General features: G+C 36.0%; 2 protein-coding genes and 1 pseudogene across 5 annotated transcripts in view; 1 reads left to right on the top strand and 2 right to left on the bottom strand.

Annotated features, from left to right (window-relative positions):
* The window catches only part of PXT1 (peroxisomal testis enriched protein 1), a 39,487-nt gene extending 34,135 nt beyond the window's left edge, over positions 1 to 5,352 (bottom strand). Inside the window, exon 1 of the mRNA XM_039856133.1 lies at positions 5,196 to 5,352. The gene's annotated coding sequence lies outside the window, so the exon portion shown is untranslated. The remainder of the gene's footprint in view (positions 1 to 5,195) is intronic.
* The window catches only part of KCTD20 (potassium channel tetramerization domain containing 20), a 35,280-nt gene continuing 15,475 nt past the window's right edge, over positions 4,170 to 23,974 (top strand). The window contains exons 1-2 of one of the 4 annotated variants that reach the window (XM_039856127.1): positions 5,427 to 5,540; positions 22,617 to 22,670. The gene's annotated coding sequence lies outside the window, so the exon portion shown is untranslated. Of the gene's footprint in view, positions 4,277 to 5,389; positions 5,541 to 5,609; positions 5,720 to 22,616; positions 22,671 to 23,974 lie in introns of those variants that run through there. The other 3 variants (XM_039856130.1, XM_039856128.1, XM_039856129.1) reach the window with 3 other exon arrangements.
* On the bottom strand, positions 17,645 to 18,886 carry LOC120597578 (ADP-ribosylation factor-like protein 6-interacting protein 1; annotated as a pseudogene).

Raw genomic sequence — 23,974 nt, 5'->3', positions numbered from 1 at the left:
TGGATAAAAGAAGAAAATATTTCGTCACCATAACATTTTATTTTCATTCAAACTGCGTAATAAATGTTAAGGAAACCAGACTATTTTAATATACAAACAATTTATGGTTGACATTTAGGTGGGCAATTTTATCTCACAAAAATGTCTTTGGGTGTTCCTTTTAAAGATAATACTGGTTTGGATGGAGTATGTGCATAACATTAATACTAATAGTACCTTAAATTACTCTAGTGTTTTGAGATTATGAAATACTTTTACATAAATTTTAATTATGTTTTCTTCTTCATAACAACCACATGGCAAAAGATAGGTCAGTTATCATCTTACAGATTAGGAAACCCACGTTTACGTGTGACTTGCTCTGTCAGTAAGTGGTGGAATGGCCTCAAACCGAGGTTGTCTGGCTTTTTTTCCAATGTTTTTTTCCCACTACACCATATTGCCTTATGAATCTGTCCATACTTCATGTTTTTATATTTCCTTTCCTTGTACTTCCACAAACACTGACTTATTCCAAGTAGGCATCATAACTCCAAATAAGCAAGAATACTTTAGGCTCTTGGTTAATCAGCAGAAGAAACCTTTCTGAATTTGCCTAATTCCCATTATTTATTATGTTTTATTATTATTATTATAAAATTTCTCATAGAGTGTAGGGAAGGGGCCATGACACATGCTTTTGTGAACAGATTTTGCCTTTTCTAGGTTATTGGAAGTTTGGAGAAATGAGGTGGTATAAATTGAGCAAGAGAAAAGAATGTCACAGTTTTCGGTGGTGGCTAGTGAGTGACTGGAGTCTATTTCATAAACCTAAAGTTCACTGGTTCAAATCCTAGTTGGAAGAATATATATTTGGGGGCTTATCTATTTCTTTTCCAAATGTAATTTATTTAAAACTCATATAAGTTTTAAAAAAACTTCCCAGCATTCTCAGTATTGAGTTCAAGAATGAGACATGTGTTCACAAATAGAGGCAATGTGAGCCAGCATAGCTGGGGCATTGGATTAGAAGGTCAGAGTCTGTAAACTGGTAACATGAGTAGTAAGAGATAAACATATTATCAGTTTACACCCAGCCACCTCTGAAACCTAGGGTAACATACTTCTACCTTTTTTGATTCTTTCATTCTTTCTTCCCACAGGGCTTTTATTTACAGAGGTTTGTTCCATTCTTGAATCTCAAGCTGAGCATTCCATATACTTTCAAAAATTCCTAAGACATTGTCCTGGCATGTAGATGGGGGAAAGTCAGGGGAGCTCATGCCCTCATCAAAATCTCAGTGGGAAATGTTTATAGATTACTCTCCTGACTATTATTGGAATTTAACCGTTAAGCTTCAAAAAATTATTCTAGTCTCCTTATTTTTCATCATTCCATTATACCTTTCCTCTACTCAAAATACACTCTGCTACCTACTCGTTGATTACCTTCTAAAAAGACAGAATATCTAAATAAAATTTCAAAATTGTATTACAATGTGGAATATCCTTTAAGGAATTTTTAAAAAGCTTTTATTTTTATTTTAAAAATAATTTAACTTTAATATTGTCCCAGGAAACTAAATGGATACATTTGCAAATAGCCCTGTGTGGAGAAAATATATTTCAGCTCTTAGGTAGAACTGGCCTCGCCCTCTAAACTTTCTTCTAAAATCTTTTTATCATAAAATAAAACACAGAAACAGAAGACAGCACAAAGGAAATGTTTGTCTTAATGTTTGTGCAAACATCCTTGTAAGCACCACCAGGTCAAGAAACAGAACTTCACTACCTACTCTTTCCATGTGTCCCTTCTCGACACAACCATTTCCCTACCACTACCACCAAGTAAATAACCATTATCCTAATGTTTATAGTAATCTCATTCACTTCCCTTTTTCTTTAATGGTTTTACCACTCCAATGTTCACTCCCAGATAGTATAGTCTCCTCCTCACTCCACCCGCCCCCACCGACACACTTAACAGGTTTTTTTGATATATTTTTTAAGTTTTATTTTTAACTTTACAATTGATTTCTTGAAGAACAGAGGCCTTTTGACCTGTAGTCTTCCATAGTCAGGACTTTGCAAATTGCATGGTACACTTCAACATGTTCCTCTGTTCCCTGTGTTTCCTACAAATTGGCCACTGGACCTCAAGTCTAGATCAGATTTAGGTTCACTCCCTTTAGTAACATTTTAGGTGACCGTGTGGTCTTCCCTCAAGAGAAAACATAATGTGTAGTTCTCTCTCTTTTTACGATCTTTGGAGATGCTGATGCATAATGCCTATCTACTAATTCGCAAGAGGTTACAAAATTGGAATGTTCTATCATTTCTTTTTTACTTAATAGTGGAATACTTTTATGTAGATTTACTTCCCCTTATCTCTTATTTGGTTACCCAAATAATCAAACTGAACTTTTTAAGTTCATTTAGAGGAGAGATCTTGACATCGTCATCAACATAGTTCTCATGGGGTCCTCCTATGCCTTGTTTGTTGAATTTGCAGATGAGACATTCCCTATAAATGAGACTAAAAGGCACACTGAAGTTGTACGTAAAGCAGATGTATATTAATAAATATAGTAGCAAATTCCAGCCACTAAGAAACTTAACATTTTTGATTCTCTGGTTGATTATGTATTCATCCAGTTTTTATTTCCTGCTGTTCGTAATCCTTTGTGACTTTCATGAAGAGTTTGTTAACAAAGGTCAACTGATGGAAATGAAGTAAAAGGAATTCTTGTGAATCTATTTTGGGTCAATATGCAGGGTTCTGACTTCCCTCTAGAAAGTCAGAAAATAAATAAATATTTACATCTATATTTGAGCACAATTTGGACTGCAAATGAAAGTGGTCATTCTTTCAAAAAGTCTCATTTCTATGTCTGCAGTGGTACGGAGATCATACAACTAAACCATTTAGTTTAAAAAATTGCAAATGTATTTTGAGAGAGTTCAAAAATCTCGGGATTTTTAGTTTGTCTTTATATTTACTACTGTCATATGATGTAGTATGTAGAAAGAATAGTTTCTTACATGGTAATTGATAATAGTTATTACTTTAAATAATATTTTCATTCTAAGATAGTCAACCTTAAATTAGTTGTTTGGTGTTAACAGCTAGAGGCATGTACGGTGCCTCTTGGAAATGCTCAGGAGTTCACATGGAAGCAGTTAAGTGGAACTGCCATATCTCAGTGGATGTCGAGCAATAACTTTGGCATCAGATGATCTGAGTTCTCAGTTCATCAGCACCACTTAGTAGTTTAATGACCTTAGATACGTATGTCTTCATTTGTAAATCTGAGTGATAAAATCTATCTCCCAGAGTTGTTGAGAAATTTAAGTGTAAAATATTGAAAAAAGTGCTTTGTAATACTTCTAATAGATGTTATATTTAAAGTGATTTAAATAACAGTTAATGAGATGAATTGTATTGCCTTTTGAATTGGCCATGATGACAACTGAAAATTCCAAGTCTGCCAATTTGACATTACCTTCTAATGTCAAATGGCTTCAGATACAAACACAGGTGAGAAATTCAGGTTTTAGAGATGCACTCAAGTAGAAATAAGGTGATAAAAATAAGCATATACCCAAGCTTTCTTTTAATATACATTTCTTATACTCTATCTCCTTGATGTCGACTCAAAAAATGATACCAGGTCTGATATGCTATTCATTCATTATATGAAATTACAGATAAAAATAGAACTATTTAGTCTTAACTATTAATTAAAAGACATAGTAATTAGCTTGATCCTCCAAACTTTGAGCCAGATTTTTGCATATTACAAACGTACAGAGGGAAATCTTTCTAGAAAGGAAGAATTTGTTTCAAGAATTGTCTTGCAGGAACATTAGAAAGGTTATTTCCTTTCTTCCTTTTGACTTGAAGGGCATAACACTGTACATTAGAGAAATGGAAATAAAGGCATTGAACAATATGTTACTTTGGTTGTAAAGTTTGGGTCCTATAACACTTACTCAAATTGTTTTTACTGTTGAACACTGTGGCAGAGACAATGCTATGGGCTCATTAAATAACTTTTCATATTCCTTTTCTCCAGGCACACAGGAAGTATACCTTTCTGCCTTCTTAGACAGATTGAGCCATGTGACTAGTTCAGGCCAATGAAATGGCCAGCAATGAAATGTCCAAAGGTGGCAAAGAAAAGCCTTGACAGGATTCTTTGATCTAGCTCTTCTGCCATCCCCAATGTGAAACCTAGTGTTGGGTCGACAGAGCCAGAGATGGAAGCAACTGGGACTGCTGAGTCACCACATGAAGGTAAGCTGCCCTGTACAGTTACCTGCCCTTCAGGTGACTAGTGCAGCATCATAACCTGGCCCATCCTAATTCAGAGTACTGGATGCTCTACAATCATTATAAATGAAGTGAAAAAGTAAAAATGGGGAATGAACTCTAGACTTCTAAAATCAAATTATAATGAAAAGTTATAGTTTCAGTTTTTAAAATTAATGTTGTCGACTCTGAAAATGCAATTTTGCTATACGGTACAAGTAACCAGCAACCATTTACAACCTAGTGGAATGAGAGTCAAATATTTTCTCATATTCCTAACATTTCAACTCTAATCCTAAGCCTTAGCCCCAAATTAGTTTTTGAGAGACTTGTGTAACGAAAAAGAAGTTGACTCAGAATTTAAGAAACCATGCTGTTATTAACTTATATGGTTTTCAACATTTTAAAAGTAGAATGGTTGCATAATCAGTTTAACGTTTTATTTAATTAGTATAACTTTTTAAAAGTACAAAAGCCACTAGAAATCATAACAGAAAGGATTGATATTTCTGTCCTTATGTTTTCTAGCATTCATTTTATAAAATTATACCTAGATGTCTTTTGAATATTGTTGGTTATTGTTGTTGTTTCTCGTAACACAACGAGCTTTCCAACAATTTGCTCCCGGTTGATTTAAAAATGACTTTGCTATAGCATGCTGTTTCATTCAACTCAGTGTTTGAGAAAAATGCGTTTCTTTTCCTCTTTTTGGTCAGAATGAATACCCAGGATAGGGGCTTCCAACACGTTCTTTAAACGTGTTTAAGGAACTCCATTATTCTTACTGCCTCCTTCCCTCAAATGTAGATATCGGGACTCCACAATTTTCTATAGACATTAGCTGTCCTGGGGCTGCGCGAGTTATTTTGCAATTCAGATAACTACTAACTTTTCCGTTTTATACCTTTAATAATTGAGAGAGAAGGTATCCGCAGCTCAGAAATCGAATCTACCCTGGCAGTACAGGCGTGAGAAGGTCCTCCTTCGGACGGGTGGGGCGTGTCGGGAAGGGCACCGTGGGGCCCGGGCCGGCGGGCCAGGAGTCTAGACTTCCCGGCGTGCCCCGCGCGCCGGGGACTCTTAACGTGAAGCTCCGGGTGATTCAGCCGCGTGGCCGCGCCGGCCAGGGCGGGGGGCGCGCGCTGCTGCGGCACGGCGGGTCCCCGCGGCGGCTTCTCGCGGCGCTGTGTGCGCGCGCCTCCCGGGCGGATTCAGGCCCCCAGCGTGCGGGCGCGGCAGGGGACGGCAGGTAAGTGGCGGTGGGCTGGGCCCCGAGATTTGCCTTTGTGTCGGGGGCCAGTCTCCTCAGGACGCTGCTTGGGCGGACGTCCTCTGGGTCCGACCCCCAGTGAAGAGGCCGCGGGACTAAAATCGTCGCGATGAAAAATGTCGGCAAGTGGGTTCCGGGTGCCTGTTCTCGTGCAGGGGGTAAGGTCTGACGATCCGGGGAGAGGGGTCACCTATGTGGAAATCGTAAGCACAATCGTGGGGATAGCTAAAGTATAACTTGACTGTTTTCTGCAGGCCTTTCGTGTTTTTATCCTGTCTGAATGAAGTGACGAGAACTCCGAATGTTTATTGATAAAACATTTGCAGACCTGTTTTTTTCTGGCAATTAATTGAGCTCATTAAAAATTATGTAGTTAGTCGGACTTCCTCCCAAACTACGGAGCAGAGAGTGCAATTTTGCTCGCTCTTTTCACTTCTGCTTCAGAGTCCTCCTTCTCTGTCATCCACAAATGACTAGCTTTCATCAGTGGCTCTGAGAGCAAAAAGAGCTGGGGAGAGCCATAACCGGTAATTTTCTTTTAAATAAAATCTTACTTTTTATGGCAGACAGTGTCTTCAGGTTTACAAGCCTAGCTCTGCAGTATCAAAAAACCTTCGTTGTTTTAGAGTTTGTGATTCTTTCTGAAAATTCCTAGGTTGAACCGATTTATTTATAAACAAACCAGCGAACAAACAGAATAAACAGGGCTGTGGAGGAACTGTTTAATCAGTTTGTGAAAATGCATTTTCCAGGACCTTTAATTGTCTCCTTGTTAGTTCTTAAACAGCTAGCTGCAGTTATTACTTGAGAAATTGAGGGGTTTTTTTAATGGTCCCCAAAATGAAGTGTTGTAGTAATACCAGTGGAATATGATGAATCTACAGTCAAAGAACTTCACTCTCGACTACCCCCCAAGCCCCACCTTCAAATTCTGGGAAAGTAGTTCTCAAATATAAGTTTGCTCCTTAAAAATGCCAGTACCACTACCAGAAGTTTGATTTTAGATACGTGATGGGTCCTGGGTATGTATTTAAAGCAAGCACCCCCTCCCTTCGTCTATCACTGGTGATCCAGGGACCACACTTTGAGAAACACCACCATAGGGCTGGCCTGAGAATTTTTAGAACTGCTCAGTTCTTTTATTCCTTTGTTGTCGGAAATGACTTTTCATACATATTCTGATACTGCCTTGGTAGTTTAGAGATAGCCAGTGCCTATTTCATTCTAGGAGCTACTTGCAGTATCATCAGACCAGCAGTGCCATTAGGCCAAATTTCCCCCCAAATTCACTCTCCCTTAGAACCAGGGCAGCCTTTGCCATGTAATTCTCATGGCCTTGAGTTCTCAGATTTCCTGGTATGTAGCAGTACCAGTAGCACTTATGAGGGCTTTCAAATCAGCTGATCATGAATTCAGTCTTGAAATACCCCAGTAATGCCTATTTTGTGCAAAGCGCTGTAGGAGGCCATTTTAGCAACAACATTGCAGAGATGGCAGTTAACATTGCTAGCTGGAGGTAGAAATGAGGGCTGGATAGCCTCTTCTGCTGCCAAAAGCTTTTTCTATTTCTTAGTCCCTCTTCAAGTAGATGTGTAGGGATGAAGTTAAAATTAGGCTATGTGTTTCAGACTTTTTTTTTCTGTCTCTAGTATCTTTGTTGTCTGATTTCTCTTGTTAATCAATTTTTCTATTGGTTCACAAAACAGCATGTCTTTCTGTAGACCTAGGCTTCCTGATTACTGTCTTCCTCTGTCCCCTGAATCTGAACATGCTTGCCCCTCTTTGACTACCTGGTAGTCAAAAGTAAAAATCTTAGGGAAATTGTTGGAATATTGAATGATTTCTAGTTGGAAGACCCAGAGTCATAGAAATATGAGGCTTAGAGATATAAGGAAAGCTATTACAAATTTATCTAGTACAATCCTCTCATCTTTCAGATAAAGAATCTGAGAGATGAGATTACAGAGTGAAGACTCCCGGCTCCTAGCCCCATATTTTTCCTGCTAAATCATCTCAAGAAAAATGCTTCAAAAATGGAAAAGATCTAGAGAAATTCAATTATAAGAAAGTGAAGAAAATGGAGACTTTCACATAATTACAAAGCAGTATTATCTGGAAAAAGGAGATTGAAGGAAAATGTGATCTAACCATATAAATCATGAAGAGGGAATACCAAAATAAGGAACTCTGAAGCTTAAAATTAATAAAATGACAAATAAGAGCAAGTAGGTAGTTATATTGTAATCCTAAGAGATGTTATGAACTCGGTATTTTTTTTAAAAAAATTCAATAAAGGTTAAGTACATTGGTGAATGTGTTTGTTAGATATTTGAGCAATGTCTAAATCTTTTGAAGTTGTCACATAACTATACTGTTGTCCTTATAAAAGTTATCAGGTATCTCTGTAGGAGACAGAATATAAGACTGATGTAACTACTAATATGATTCAACATATTCTAGTGTTCTTATAGGAAATGAGATTATTGGAATAGTATATGCAGTTCTGGAATAGTAGGAAGGAAAGAAATGTGGATGAAAGAGAACTTTTGATATTTTTGCTTAGAGTCCTCCAATAGACATCGTTGGATTGTTCTTGTGTATTCGTGAAAGTAGAATGAGAAATAACATAGTAAGAACTCAATAATTCATAGACATTTATGAACCAAACATTGTACTAAATGCTTTTGTCTATTGTCTCATTTCATCATCTCCATTTTATAGCCGAGGAATCTAAGACACAGTTTAAGCTTGTGCAAAGTCATACACCTAATAAATGGCAGAACCAGTGTTCAAATTTAAAATTGGCTGACTTCAAAGCAATTAAGATTTATGCTCAGTAGTGCCCTGATTATATAGTTGACCCTTAATCATGGGTTTGAACTATGCACTTCAACTTATAAGGGTTTTGTTTTGTTTTGTTTTGTTTTGTTTTCAAATGATCTCAATTCAGTTGACCATTGTAGTTCAAACTCATGTTACTCAAGGGTCAACTCCACAGCTGGGAATTTGCGTGTGCGGAGAGCTTATGCGGATTTTGGACAGCACTGGGAGGTCGAAACCCCTAACCCCACATTATTCAGGGGTCAGCTGTACTTCATTTGGTAGTGTAAGAATGTGGGCTTGGAGCCAGTCTGCTGGGTTCAGTTCCTAGTTCCTTCATTTACTAGCTTGGATCAAGCATTCATCAGTTTCTATGAAATAGTGATTGTAATAGTATCTACTTCAGAGTTCTGATTGATTTAATTCAAGTAAAGTGCTTAGAACTGTGCTTGAGACATTTTAAGTTCTCTTAAAATGCTGTCTCAGGAAATGCTGTCTGTAAATTGTTTTTTTAATATTATAATTTAATTTATTTCAAGATACTACTTTCTTTAGATTTGGATCGTTCTTCCCACTGTTGAAATTTTAAGGCTTTGTGATAATTATGGATTTAAAGTAAACTATCTCTCTTCTTACTAAAACAAGGAGAAGCCGTACTAAATTTTTGGGAAGCACTGGGGTGTCTTTCTGAGGTCTCTCTTCCCTGCCTTCTCCTTCTCCTGTGTCTTTACACTGTGCCACTCTGTGTCCTCATCTCTTCTTAAAAGGACACCAGCTATACTGATTAGGGCTACCCTAATGACTTCATCTAACCATGATTACTACTTTAAAGTCCCTATTTCTAATCATTTTCTGAGGATTTAGGACTTCAACATATAAAATTTGAGAACACAGTTTAGCTCATAACAGTCAATTTAGGGAATTACATGCCAGATAATCTGAATGCTCCATTGCCCTTATTGTTGAGTACCCTGTGCCCTGGGACTCAAGCAGAATCCTTTCAAGATTCTCTGCCTGCCCACCTGTCCTTCCTTCTGCCTGTTACTTAGAATCATGCTTGCTCTTGAGTATCCTAAGAAACACATGCCACTGCATTAAGTCATTGCTTTGGATTTAAAGCTATCAAGATTATCCTATCACCCCATTGAATAATCTGCTTGAGAAACTATGTCATATATTTAAACTCCTAATTTGTCTAGTGAGCATATTCTTTAGATTGGAAAATGTCAAAAGCTTCCATGTAGTAATATATCATTTTCTTTTAAAAATTTTTCTCCTAAACTGTTCAAAGCTTTTTTTTAAAAAAAAAATTCCAACATTTTCTTGAAGAATTCCCTGTATTTAGAGATACATTTTCCTTTTTCTCATTTTAAAAGTAATAACACATTTACTTTAGAGGCTTTGGAATATTCAGTAAACAAGTTTTTTAAAAATCACATATGATGAGCCTACAATTAAGGGAGAATAATTATTATTTTCAGTCTTTTCTATGAATATATTATTTCAGTCTACCTTTTTAAAACCTAATATACCAATACAATTTCATGCTATTTTAGTTACTCTAAAACATATCTTTTTAGTCTTTAATGTGGTGAATTATATTGAGCTTAGCATGTTAAGCCAAACTGTCATGATGTATTATCCTTTTTTATGTATCTGGATTTGGTTTTTAATAATTTGTTTTGGATTTTTATGGTTATGTTCATAAGAAAAAGTGGCCTATATTCCTCTTTGGTAATACTCTTATCAGATTTTAGGTTCGTGTTATATTTGCCTCAGAGAACAAATGGGAAATATTCTCTCTTTTTCTGTTCTCTGAAAGAGTTTGTGTAAGATTGATATAAAATTTCTTAAAGGTGTGGAAGAATTTGCTAGTCACGCCATTTGGTCCTGGGGTTTTTTTATGGAAAGATTTTAATTAGGGATTGTGGGTCTCTCTATGTGTATATATATACATATCAGAATAATGTAATATATCATCGATTGGTGTATAAATACACACATAAATATATTAAGGTATTTATTGTAGGGAGTTGACTTAAACAGTTGTGGGGACTGGACTAGGTTATCAGGAAGAACAGGCTGGAACTGTTGAGCAGGAGTTGAAGCAGCAGTTCACAGTGAAATTTCTTCCTCAGAGAAACCTGAGTTCTGCTCTTAAAGCCTTTTAATTGATTGGATCAGTCCCACCCAGATTATCTAGGTTAATCTTCCTTACTTAAAGTAAAATGGTTATAGACTTTAATCCCATCTACCAAATACCTTCACAGTAACAGGTAGATTTGTGTTTGATTAAATAATAGCACTGTAGCTTCCCTAAGCTGACATAAAGCTGACCGTCATATCTATCCAGGAATTGACTTGGCTACCTTACTAATTGTTTGATGCCTTCAGACAGTTGTTTTTTCTGTTTTACCTAGCTTTTCCAAAAGATGTGTTTGTTATTCCAGGGGACAGGACTAAAACCAGTACATAGAAGTAAGTCATGGTGGGTGCAGGAAGGAAGGCAAACTTCAGCTCAACAAGAGAAAAAAAACTTTCCCCCTAAGGATTTCTGTCCAACAATAGAGTGAGTTAATCAAGAGACACTTTATTTTTGGATAATTTAAGATAGACTGGACTGAATTAGTAGAAGTGTTTTTATAGTCCTACATGGAAGGTGATTGAGATCCCAGATTTTTTGAGATTCATGACTGGTAAAATTGTGGGCAGAAAATTGGGGTCCCATCGTAAGTTTGCCCGTATTTTAGGACATTTGAAAAAAATCTGGGCTTCATTTTCTGTCACCATCATTTCATAAAAGAAAAGACATTTAATATCAAAAGAGTTAATACGTAATTTAGATACAAAAGGCAGTCTTTCCCAAGAAAACATTATTCTGATATATAATTCTTCAGTTCACATTTTAATATCTTTGAAATCAGGATGTATCTTAAAATCATTTATATATGTTTAATATGGTAGTGCTGCTTTTTCCTAAACACCTGTTATTAGATTGATGATGTCTTAGTCAATGTCAAGTGTTTTAGAACTGAGATAATTGTGTTTGTGTGAGAGAGAGAGAGAGACATAGACATCACCTGCATTGTCCTCATTTTTGCTGAGCATCAGTGAAAACTTTTATCACTAATTGCTACTGGTCCTTGAACCATCTTCTGACACAGTGATTTGGATTGTCTCCAGAATTTCCAACATGTATTGATCCATGAATCTGTTCCCTAAGACCTTCAGATCTTTTCTTGCCGTACAAACGCTTAGCTCTTTCCTATAAAACGGCCTACTATATTGACTGATACATTTTTAAATTTTTTAAACTGCGCTGCCTTGCACTGTTCCTTAAATACATTATCACTGATAGTGTATCCCTTGGCTATTTCCTGGACATTTGCCATTAAGTAATCTTTAATAGTTTGTGTATCTCTTCCTTTAGAGGCTTTTAGGTAATAGCAAGCAAGAGAGTGTCTTGGACATTAGGGACCTCACCTCCAAGCTTCTATTATTTGTTGACTGGCTTTTTCTCAGGAGTCATTAGCTTTGCCTGGTCTGCTATATGCTTCGGATTGTTCCTAGCTTCAGAGTGTTATTAGAAAGACCATAACTAGTTGAATCCAATCAAGAGATTGAAGCACTCTGTGTGGAAATTATAGAATTTCATCTACCCAATTTTTAGGTAATAAAGTTGAAAGTTACAGCAGAATTGGCTAAGATCTTAATTTGAGATCGTAAAATCAACCCCCATATGGAGACAATTGATTTAGAGGTCTTCTCATAGCAACTAAACAGAAAAGGTGCTAGATGTGCCCATTATCAGCACGGAAAGGTTGTCTGTCCTGGCTCCAGTTCTTGGGCTTGGAATCGTATCTTCCAAACTGAAAGTTACATAGAAATCATGAAGTAAATGAGACCTAAAAAGAGAGGTAACACAGCACAATGGTAACATTATGGCTTCTGAAGCCAAACGTCTGGGTTTGAAGCATGGCTCCATTATTAGCTATGTAGCTGTGGGAACTTTATGTAACTTCTTTCTTCTTCGGTTTCCTCATCTCTAAAATTAGGGTCATAATGGCACCTACTTCATAAAGTTTTTTGAATATTAAATAACATTTACAAAGTACTTAGCACATGTTAAATATCATGTGAACTTAAGATGTAACGTTTACTGTAATTTGACATTGAAGAATCTCAGCTGATTAATTTGCGATTCTAATGTAAAATGTGTTCTTGAGTAGTTGAGTTTAGGTTTGATTATTTAAGGATGTAAGAAAACCGCTATGTTTGAAAAGAGTGTTTTAATATTTAAGAACTTCTCAGAATATACTTGATTCATAAGTTTAAATTTTTAGGATTTACTAGAGTTTTTTGAGTATTTAAAGATTTGCTTTATGATAGTGGTTATAGGGGATTCTACTAAATTGTCATGCTTTATATTTTAAACCAGGTGGTGAATACAAGAGTTTTTATTATATTGTCCTTTAAATCTTTTTGTTTATAGTACAGTAATTTTTTAAATTAGAAATTTGACTGGTAAAGTTGTAAAAGAAACTGATTATTTAAGGGTCTTTAGACAGTTATAAATTGAATGTAAGGTCTTAAGTTTTAATTTAAACCCAGGTAACTGTCCAGTCCTTACAACTAATCAGCCCAAGGGTCAATCCCTATCATTGACGTGCAGACAGCAGCCAAGGCTTAACTACAACAGGAGGGCACCCACAACCCACACAAGGGACACTGCTCCACTGGGCCCTGCAAGACAGCTACTACATTCATAAAGCCACTCTTGAAGACAAGGTAACTTAGGAGCCCTACCTAATACATAGAAACAAACAGGGAGGCAGCCAAAATGGGGAGACAAAGAAACATGTCCCACATGATAGAACAGAACAAAGCCCCGGAAAAGAGCTAAACAAAATGAAGACAAGCAATCTACCCAGCTGTCCTCAACCTTTTTGGCGCCAGGGACTGGTGCTTCTATGAGAATCTAATGCCTGACGATCTGAGGTGGAGCTAAGACGGTGATGCTAGCACTGGGGAGTGGCTGCAAATACAGATGAAGCTTTGCTGGCTCAAAGCTCACCTTCTCTTGTGTTGCCCGGTTCCTAACAGGCCACAGACCAGAGGTTAGGGACCTCTGATCTATCAGATGCAGAGTTCAAAACACTGGTTATAAGGATGCTCAATAAACTTAGTAGGGCAAGAGAAGATGAACTCAGAACTTTAACAAAGAAAAAGAAAAGATAAAAATGGAGATGGAAAACATAGAAGGGAACCAGTCAGAAATAAATCCAAGTAACTAATACAGCCCTTTTTATATAGGCATAGAAGCTGTTCTCGGACTTAAGTTACATTGACAAAAAAGTACTAAGGGCAGTAATTTCAGAATGTCAATAGAAGAGACAGAAAAATATATCTAAGCAATTATAGTCTTGTCACTGCTGTTGTGCATTTATCTGCTAGCCTGTCAGCCTGACCTCAGCAGTTCATAGAGAAGGAAGGAAAAGGGCAGTGAAATCAGAGGTACTCTAGCCTTTCTGTGGAGTTGGAATGTTCTTTTCTCTCTTCCCTTTTTTTTTTTTTTTTTTTTTTTTTGCATCTCTTTTCTTGTTACGGCTTTCTTCTAAGGAAAAGAGGAACAGAAATGGTTCTGACAGCAGACATCTTTGAATTTTGTGCCTTGTCCAACTTATATAGTTTTGGCCTTAAATTCTGTTTTATAGGCTATTAATATAGCTTTACCAACTCTCTTTTGGGTACTTGCCTGTTTTTCCATCCTTTGGCCATTTTTCTGTTGGGTTAGTTTTATGAATTTTCATAAGCCCTCATTGAATCCTGTAATTACTCTGTAGTCTGTTGCAAATATAATTTTTCCAGTCTGTTTTTATTTGTTGAATCCCTTGCCATACAAAAGTTAAACTTTTTTGTAGTCAGATTTATCTTTCTCTTTTTTATTAGCTTTTGGATTTTTGGTCTTGATTAAAAAGGCCTCCATACCTCAAGACTGTAATTTCCTAGAATATTCTTCAAAAAGAATATCGTTGTGATTCAGTCTCTCATCCATGAAATGAAAAGTTATATTTGATGAGTTGTTCCCAAACGTAGCCAGTCCACAGGATCACCTGGAACTTGTTAAAAATTCACATTCTCAGATTCCACCCAAACCTACTAAATCAGAATCCAGTACTTATTCTCTGTAAAACTACAGATACCCAGAGATGTAAATAGAGGGTTGTTGGTATTGGAAGAAATAAGGAATAATGTGGTGGCTAGGTATTAATGTAAGAAAAGAGAAACGAGAAACAACTTGAGATTTTTAAAAATAAGGTTTTCGAATACGATTTTTGTAAGCTTGAAACTATTTTTGAATGTATAAATAGTACTAACAGCTAACATTTCTTCATTGTTTACCATATGCCAGAGACTGCTTTATTTGAAGTATTTGTAATCTCTAAAACAGTTCTTCCAAATAGATACTATTGTTAATTTACAGATGAGAAAATTGATGCTCAGTAAAGTTAGTTACGTGCCTGGATTCGTATAGCTAGTAAGTGGCACAATCAAGAACCAAACCAGGCGATCTGGTCCTAAAGCACTTGCTGGTAAATATGGGAGGCAGGAGAGTTTATGGTTAAATCTAGCTTCCCTTAATTTGAGACTCTGTGAGGAAGTAGTACAGCAAATGGGAAAACGTTTTATGGCATCAGTACTTTGAAAAGAAAAATAAAAGAGAAAGGAGTTAGAGGAAGAGGATTGATCTTTACTCGGGATTATACAATTGCTTAGGCTCACAGGAAAAGTATATAAGAAAGGCATATGTAAAAATCTTGACCATTGTTCAAGAAATGCAATATTGTGAGTTATTTTTCTGCACAGAAAAAAGTCTTCTGGTGTAACTGCAATATTAATCTAGAAATATAATCTGTCTTTAAAGTATATAACATTTAAGTGTATTAAAATAGCTGAAATAAACTTATTTTACTTTTTAAATGAAAAATTTGTTTAAATACTGTCTCAACAATAAACATAAAAATTGCTCTAATAGTAATAGTTTCAGTTATCCACACATATTTTTGTGAATATTTCATTGGAATGAGTTCTGGCAGTAATATTTTTAAAGCAGATTTTTACTTCCATATAATAAGAATTAGAACAAACAAAACTATATTCTGGGTCATAAACCGAATGTATGCAACTGCCATCTCCATTAAATTTAATGTTCTGTGAAACTTGCCATAGTAATCCTAAACTAATAAAACTGGTGTTACTCATTGCAGAAAAAAATATATATAAATGAGTAATGACATAATTTTAAAGAGTAAAAAAAAATTTCCTTGATAAATATTATCATTTTAGAACTTCTAGATAAGTGACATAGAAAAAAGTTAAATTAAAGGTGTTAAATTAAAATTATACATGACATTGGCACAGAAATAGATAGTCAGTGGAACAGAGTATAAAAACCAGACTAAGCATATATGTTAGTTTTTGATAAAATTGACATCCCAAATTAGTGTGGAAAAAATGGACTCTTTAGAATATATGTCAAGGCAGTTAATTGGTTAACCATTTGAATTTTGTTAGATCCATACCTCATGCTAAATGCCAAAATAAATTCTATATGGGTTAAAGATTAAATGTCAAAAAAATATGAAATTGGTTGAATAAAAGCTGCTATAATCATAAAGTAGAATATTATGTACCACTGAAAATGATATGACAGATTATTGACTTATAACCAAGTTCACTGTATGCTGAACAGTATTTAAATTGTAGAATTTTAAATTGTAAAAATAAAAATAATAAGTAAATTTATGTATTTATACTGAGGAAAGTCAGGAAAGAGAATTATGCTGACTTTTGTCTTTTCAGTATTTTCTGCCGGGAACAGTGAACATGTACAACCCAAGTACAGGATTATTGTTTGTCTTTGTCTTTTTAAAATTCTGCAACAGTGAAAGAACTAAAGAAAAGACAACTTGGCAAGGGAAGGACAAGATATGGCATTTCCCTGAGGGAAAAAGAGAAAGACACAGAAGGTCAAGGGCAAATGAAATGTTAGGCAACTGAGGCAAAAAATAATGCAAAGATGTCCAAAAGCAGTATAGTGTCTCAAAAAGAGAAAGGTAGCTAAAATCAGGAGAACCATACAATAGTCAGAACATAAAAAGTATATTCAAAAGTGGAGGATTACCTTGATGAACTTAAAGAGCCAAGTAAATGCTAACCTAGCAGTTGTAGAAAGGAGATTGACATACCCAAATTTATCCCCTGTCTGTGTAATGCTTTATGCATTTGTGTTTGGCGGGCAGGGGGAGGGATTCCAGCTTTTATTTTTCCTCCTTTTCACAAAACAAAGTAGAAGAAATGATACAGGCTTAAAACCACAAAAATAGTTAAATTGGTAGAACACCTACATATACACAGAAAAATCCAAATAAGAAGACAAGCTTATTTACAGTTAAATACATGTAAATTTAGTTTGTGATTTTCATATGAAACATTAAAAAAATAATCAAAACATGCTACACAGGTGCCACTGTTTACAGCAATATTGAAGGGATGAAAACAACACTCATTTAGGGACAGATACAGCACAAAGTCCAGGTTTTACAGCATCAGTGTAATAAAACCATATTTAATCAGAGTTTAAGAATTGTTCCCAAATCTGCCACATTTTTGGCCCTCAGGTTCATCCCTACAGATTTCAACTACTCTCTATTTCTAGCTATTAAGAGGGAGAATGATTCTAAGATGCCTTCCAAGGTGGTCCAAAGTCTCTGCAGACCTGAGGGCATCTTCCACCCCCACAGTCTACTCTCACCAACAGCCCTTTTTTGTTGTTGTTGTTGTACTCTTCAGAGAAATATCTAAGAAAAAAGTCAGCCTCCTAGTCACCACCTCCTAGGCCAGTTCTAGGAAGACAAAAGCAGCCAACATTAGCATAAAATGAGAGTCTTGAGGCTTACCTTTAAAGGCTTATTCTGGTCTTGAAAAATTAGTAGGAAAAGATTATTTTCTACTGAATCTCAACTAAACACAGCAAGACTTTTGTCCTTTCTTTATTGGCTTGTCTTGGAGAGAAGGTCACAGACATGAGTCTTAACCTCTTAGTACTTTAGTTTCAGTCAACTGAAAATCTGAAAAGTATGCTAAAAACTAAATCCAAGCTTTCAGAAGCCGCTTTTGAAAAGTCTTTAAGGACCTACTAACTTGAAGTCTTAAGTGCAAGGGGACAAGAGCCTGTCAGATCCCCCATTTTGAGGGAAGGATCAATGTTTCCTACAAATTGCTCAGTTTTGCATGAAGAAGAAACAATACATACTAGGGTATGGAACTAGTTGCATTTTATTCCATGAGGATTCTTCTCCCATGGTTTAGAAACAGAATGAGGAATGCATCTTAATTAGTCTCTTTATCGAAGTGCTAAGTTCTATCTCTATTCTTAAAGCCAGTTTTTTAAGCAGACTGTGGAAGCAGTCAGTATAACCAGCTTCCTGTAGCCACAGACCACCACACCTACATCTAGCTAAAGCAAAGGTCAACTCAGTTATCCAAAGTCACTGCTAACCATACTAAAGGGTGAAGTTTACCACTATATTATTTTAAAGGAAGGTGCCTAAAAGTAAGAATTCAATTAACTCTGGGTGAGAAAAATCAAAACAAGTGATAGTTGTGAATGAGCTGTCCATATAAGGCCAGTTGATGAGAATGCACCCAGCTACACTTGACATGAAGACACCGCATAAAGCCTTAGTTGGCAAGTCTGAATTTCTAGTAACTAAGGGCAGGAGGAGGGCAAGCAAAGAGCGACTTCTGTAACATTTTAGTACCCAGAGAGCATTACAGAAACTGGTCCCGAGGACAATGTATACACCATTAATCACACTGAATAAGGCAAATGTATTCATTTTTCTTTTTGTTTGAGAAGCTTATCTCCCTTTTGGCCATTCCACTGTACTTCAAAATGATTCCACGTTAGTTTAGTCTGGGAAGCAGCAGTAAGAAAGTCGCTGTCAGGTGCATGAGAAGGTTGTGGACTTGCCGTCTCAGCCAAGCAACCGCAGCAAGAGTCACGGTCATGGTCACAAAGTACATTGTCAGCTTTTCCAGTGTGAAGAAGCATTTCCACCAGTTCACAGCTCTGCATTGAGTTTTTACTAGACTGCTGCAGATTTCAGAGAATCTCTACTGTTGCTCAGTGGTCCATTTATTGGAGCCAAAAATTCTAAGCGCTAGAATGGGAATAAGGTAGTCAGCCAAGCACAAAAACATAACAAAACTGGAAACACTGGACAGATAGATCTAGATAGTAGGCAGTCAGAAACACCAATGAAATCACACCCATGATGGCAGGTGGAAACCAGGCTCTTTCCCATTGCAGGACTTTATCGGCCATCAGCATTACTTCTCTCCATCCTTGCAGCTGCTCTTCCAGACATGCAGTCTCTGCAGCCTGCACGTTGGTGCTGCGATTATCTCCCTCCACTGTTGTCCCCGAGGTCCCACCTCAGTGAGCGCAAGCCACCCTCTGAGACCCACACAGCAACCCCAGCCTTATGCTTTTTGAGGGCTTTTCTATACATCTTAATTTAGTAGTGGCACATAGCATCTCATTTTTATGGATGAAAACACTGAAGCTTGAAGGACATTTTCTTGGCGATGTGGCTAGTTAATAAAGCCAAAGCCAGAACCAACAAGATATGATGGGTTGTCTTTGTCATATCTTGTTGTCCTCTCACAGACTTCTTGGGAGATGTAAGCAAGTCTTGGGAAACTTCCAGTGATTCCAGTAAAGCCTGACAAACTCGATATGAATAAATCACAGCTATTACTAGTATCCACCCAGCCTGTTTGTATTTTTGTGTTTTTTTTTCCTACACACGCAAAGCTTTTAGGGCTCTCAAAGGTGAAATTTTAGAAGTATTGCTGAAAATGAATGGCTTTTTAAATGATCACATTAGAATGAGATCATATTTCACAGATTGACAAAGATGAAAAAAACTGAAACACTGACTTTTAGCAAGGGTTCTGGAGAATAGGTACTCCATGCTGCTGGAAGGAGTGTAAATTGGTATTTATATAAAAGATAATCTAATAGTACATAACAAAACTTAAAAATTATTTTCCTTTTTCCATAGTAATTTTATTTTTAGGAGTTCATTCCAAGGATACAAAAGGGTAGATGCCCAAAGATTTGTGTGCAAAGATTTTACCACAACTTTGTTGATTTTTCAATATTTGTATCTTTCTATAGTGACTGAATTTTTTTTAATGAGCATATTTTTATAAGCAGTAAAATGAATGCTATTTTATTAATAGAAAGATGTAATCATTCTGTCACAGGTTTCTTGCATTTATTACCATAATTCCTATTTGATAAGAACCGCAGCAGCAGTGACCCTGGAAACTCCTGGTTTTCTCTTTCCTTTCTGACAAACAATAGAAGGAATAACTCTTACGTTCAGTAATGGATGAAAGGCAAGATGGCTTAAGGGAACCAGTGTGATTGGTTGGAAAGAATGTAAGAATCTAAGGACCTAAATTTGGAATCTGTCTTTGTCTCTTAGCTAGAGGTGTGATTTGGGGCAAGTTGCTAACTTCGCTAAAGCTTGATTTTTTTTTTTCAGCAGTAAAGTGAGGATAATTAAAAATCTCTCCCCTGGGATTGTTTTAGTATTAAATAAGATTAGGTTTGTAAAAGATCTTTGTAGACTGTATGGTTTGGGAATAATAACAATAAACATTTATTGAGTGCTATGTGCCACGCAGCATTCTAAGCACTTTAAACGTATTACCTCATTTAACTTAACCAACCCTGTGTGGTTAATGGTTATTATCTTCTCTTGCAAGTGAGCAAGTTGAGATACAGAGAGACTTAGGAACCTGCCCAGGGCCACAGTTATAAAAGGTAGAGCCATAATGGAAGATCATACATGGGGACAAATGTAGCAAGAGGTCTCTAAGAAGTATTCATGTCTCACCAGTGTGCCAGAGTTCGTAGAGGAAGACAGTAAGTCTTCCTCAAGTGAGAAGGGAGGACCCAGTGGAATTAACTTACTAACAAGGGTCTTTCTTTTTGCTAATTCAAACAGCTAAATTATTATGAGTTTGGGGACATAAGGTAGGAAAACTCCAAGATTTAGAAATGTTAATAGAGTTTATATGGGCTTACTACTGGAATAGTCTTACTTAATATTTTTAGAAATAATCTGGAAAAAGGAAAAGCAGAAAGCCTTAGATAGTCAGAAGACAGAATTTTTTTTGAGCTTAGAATGTTAGGGCTGCACATGCAAAGGGAGTGCATAGAACCATGATAGAAAAGCTTCAGTGAAGTTGGTTTAAAAAATACAACACACATACACACCATTTCGAAGATGACAGTCTCTTAGCTATCAATAACATCCTAGAAGGTGATCCTGTACACATTTTAGATTGTATCTATCACCTCTGTTGTCTCTTCCCTACCTTCACCCCTTTTGAACCTATTCCCAGAAATCCTGGATATCACCAGAGAGCATACGTGAAGCAAAACTGAACCTTCTCACCTCTAATAGAAAACATTAGCAGGGTTCTCATTACTATGCATAAAGAAAAAAAAGCATAATAGAACTAGACCAAAGTCAATGACAAACAATTAGAGAAGTTAAAGAAATGTAGTGTGTAGTGATTTTCACATAAGAACAGACTGAAAAGACTACGATTTGTCAGTCTGAAATGAATTTTTGGCAAAAGTGTAATTACTCTCTAAATTTGGAGTATAGATGAAGTGTACATTGGTTTTACCAAATTCTGTGGCATTCTACCACATCTTCACCACCTAGCTCTTACACAGAGCAGAGACATGGCCCTGAAGTAAAAGCTCATATCCTTGTACCATAACAGTCTGAAAGCATTATGTTTTTGAGATGCATCCATGTTAAGTTTGATTGCATTGCAACTAGATTTTTTTCCAATTAGATTTTTTAAATCTGAATTGTTCAGTGGCATGATAGTGAACTTAATGGAACAGTGATTTGTGTAATTATCTTGTTTTCTTCATAAATAATTGATTAGAGGAAATTGAAAGTAAGAAGAAAATACATTAACTTATGTAGAGATTATTTTGGATTAATACTCAAGATGATTATGTTCTAAAGAGAAACCAGTGTATCCTTTTTTAAGTGCAAGGAATATGTGGAACTAATTCTATCAAAGATCGTATGTAAATTTTCCAAGATGAGATTATGATGCTAAATGTTTTGCTGTTCCAGATCAACAAAATCAAGACTTAACAAAAATATGGGCCTTCACGGACATAGGGGAGGGGGATGGGAGGCTGGGAGAATTGGGGTGAAGGGTTAAAGAAGTACAAATCAGTAGTTGATGGTTGAGCATGGGGAGCATGGCAGAGGGAATGCAGTTAGCATTAATATGATGGCTAAGTGGAAGGCCAGGGGAAGGAGGGAGAAATTGGGGGGATCGTTTTATGAACATTATAGATGTCTAACCAATGTACTGTATACTTGAAACTAATTTAAATAAATAAATTTACAAAAAACAACATAAAATATTTGAATCAAAAACAACATATGGGCCTTCATAGGAGGTCTGTAGAACAAATATAATAAAATATATTATTTTATTTTAATATATTTATAAAACATTTATTTTAATAAATATATTAAAATAAAATAATGTTTTATTTTAATAAATAGAGGGGAGGGGTGGTTGGGGAGCTGGGAGAATGGGCAAAGGGTTAAAGAAGTACAAATCAGTAGTTAATAGATGGTCATGGAGATGGAGAGCATAGCATAGGAAATGCAGTTAGCATTAATACATTGGCTAGGTGGAAAACGAGAGAGAAGGAGCAATTAGGGAGATCGTTTTATAAACTATATAAATGCCTAACCGATGTAGTGTATACTTGAAACTAATAAAATTTGAATATCAAAAAAAATGCTTTCGTGTGCGTCATAGAAGTGAAGCTTGAGCTGGCTTGCTGGATATTAAGTTTTCTTTGCGTTATAGCAATACAGTCTTGAGTTTCATTAATATATGTCTAATTCCTAGTTCTTTTCTGGAGCAGTCTCTTCAGTTACTGTTAAGTGTGCCAGGGATGTCATGATCCTTTGGTTCTTCTAATTGTACATTACTATGACTTTTAGGACTGTTGGCCAAAAATAGTTTTGTAGCAATAGAGAACTCTGTTGTCGAAGTGCTTTGCTTATTTCTTTCTTTCTTTCTTTTTTTTTTTTTCCTTAGATCTGTTCTGAGGACCAAGATTCATTTGGGGGATGGTTACAGAATTGAACCATGGTAGGCAATGAAAATATACACTCAAAGTTAAATGAAACAGCCATCCTGTAAGGGGAGTAGACCCTTACTATTAAGTTTCAACTGGCTGCTCTGGCATATGTTGAAGAACTTGGTATCAGTCAAGTTTACTTTTTACATTTCATAGGTCAAGAAAGTTTTGTTCTGTCATTCAAGGATTATAGAGCAATTAGTTTATAGGGGACTTTCAGAAATGTTGGATTAGGTGATTTCTTAAAGTGTGTGCCAATAAGCATTAATCCTGAGATGGTTTCTTAAAAAAAGGAGATCTGAAGCCAAATCCATTTGAGAAAACTCTGCACACTGGATCCTCTCTTGGAGTTTCATAGTACACTTTAATCTTGTTCATTAAAGCATTGTTTGTAATAGTTAAGTCAAAAAAACTTACATATTGGTTGATAGGAGTGCTGACTTAGGATATTATACAGCAGTTATAAAGGGATGGACTAGATCTTGATCTTCCAACATGGATGGATCTCAAGAACATTAATTTAGAAAAACATTACAGAACGGGAATGATGCATATAGAATATAGTTTGTGTGTTTTTAAAAAATTATATGCTTTTACCAGTATATCTGTGTAGTATAAATGTATTTTTATAAAGTCTAAAAGGATTCGTACCAAGCAAGTAGTGATAGTTATTTGCAGAAGTGACTAGAATTGGGGGTGATGATCAAAGGGTCTTTTTTAAGAAGGGAAATATTCATGTATTATTTGTAATAAAAATTAACTGAATACAAATCAAATGACTATTAATGTCTAGCTAGTTACTTTCTTTTCTCTCATTGGAGATATATACTCTGCTAATTCCGAGTGTATCTTTATATTTATTAATTCACTGTATACAAGTTAAACTTAATTTTGAAGCCTTCTTCTATAGAATAGGAAGAAAATGCTTTCATTCTAATAGTTTCATTATAATGAAACTATTTTTGGTACATTAAAAGGAATAAAGTAACTTACACAAATCGTCTAGGCTATGCACATTCTCAAGAGCTAGGCTTATGCAAGCTTATTATATATTGGTCTAAGAGATTTTTTGGAAAGCAACAAAGAAGTTTGAACTTGGTTCTTGAGCAGCTAGTGAAGAGCTGAGAAGCAGCAGTTGTAAACTGAGTGAAACATTGTAGTTCAAAAACCAGTTAAGCCTAAAGAAGCAGGCCCACTTTTGGTCTTTCCATTTTTGGTAATAATGCTCTTTCCAACTCCATCAATCTTCTTTATCCTGTTCTTTAGACCTCATTTTGACATCTTCCAAATAGAATTTGAGGACAGTTGATGGTGG

The sequence above is a fragment of the Pteropus medius genome, unplaced genomic scaffold (genome assembly GCF_902729225.1).
Source record: "Pteropus medius unplaced genomic scaffold, Ma_sr-lr_union100, whole genome shotgun sequence".
NCBI classification, from domain to species: domain Eukaryota; kingdom Metazoa; phylum Chordata; class Mammalia; order Chiroptera; family Pteropodidae; genus Pteropus; species Pteropus medius.
Note: the sequence above shows the minus strand (reverse complement) of the source record. Positions and strands in the feature narration are given on the sequence as shown.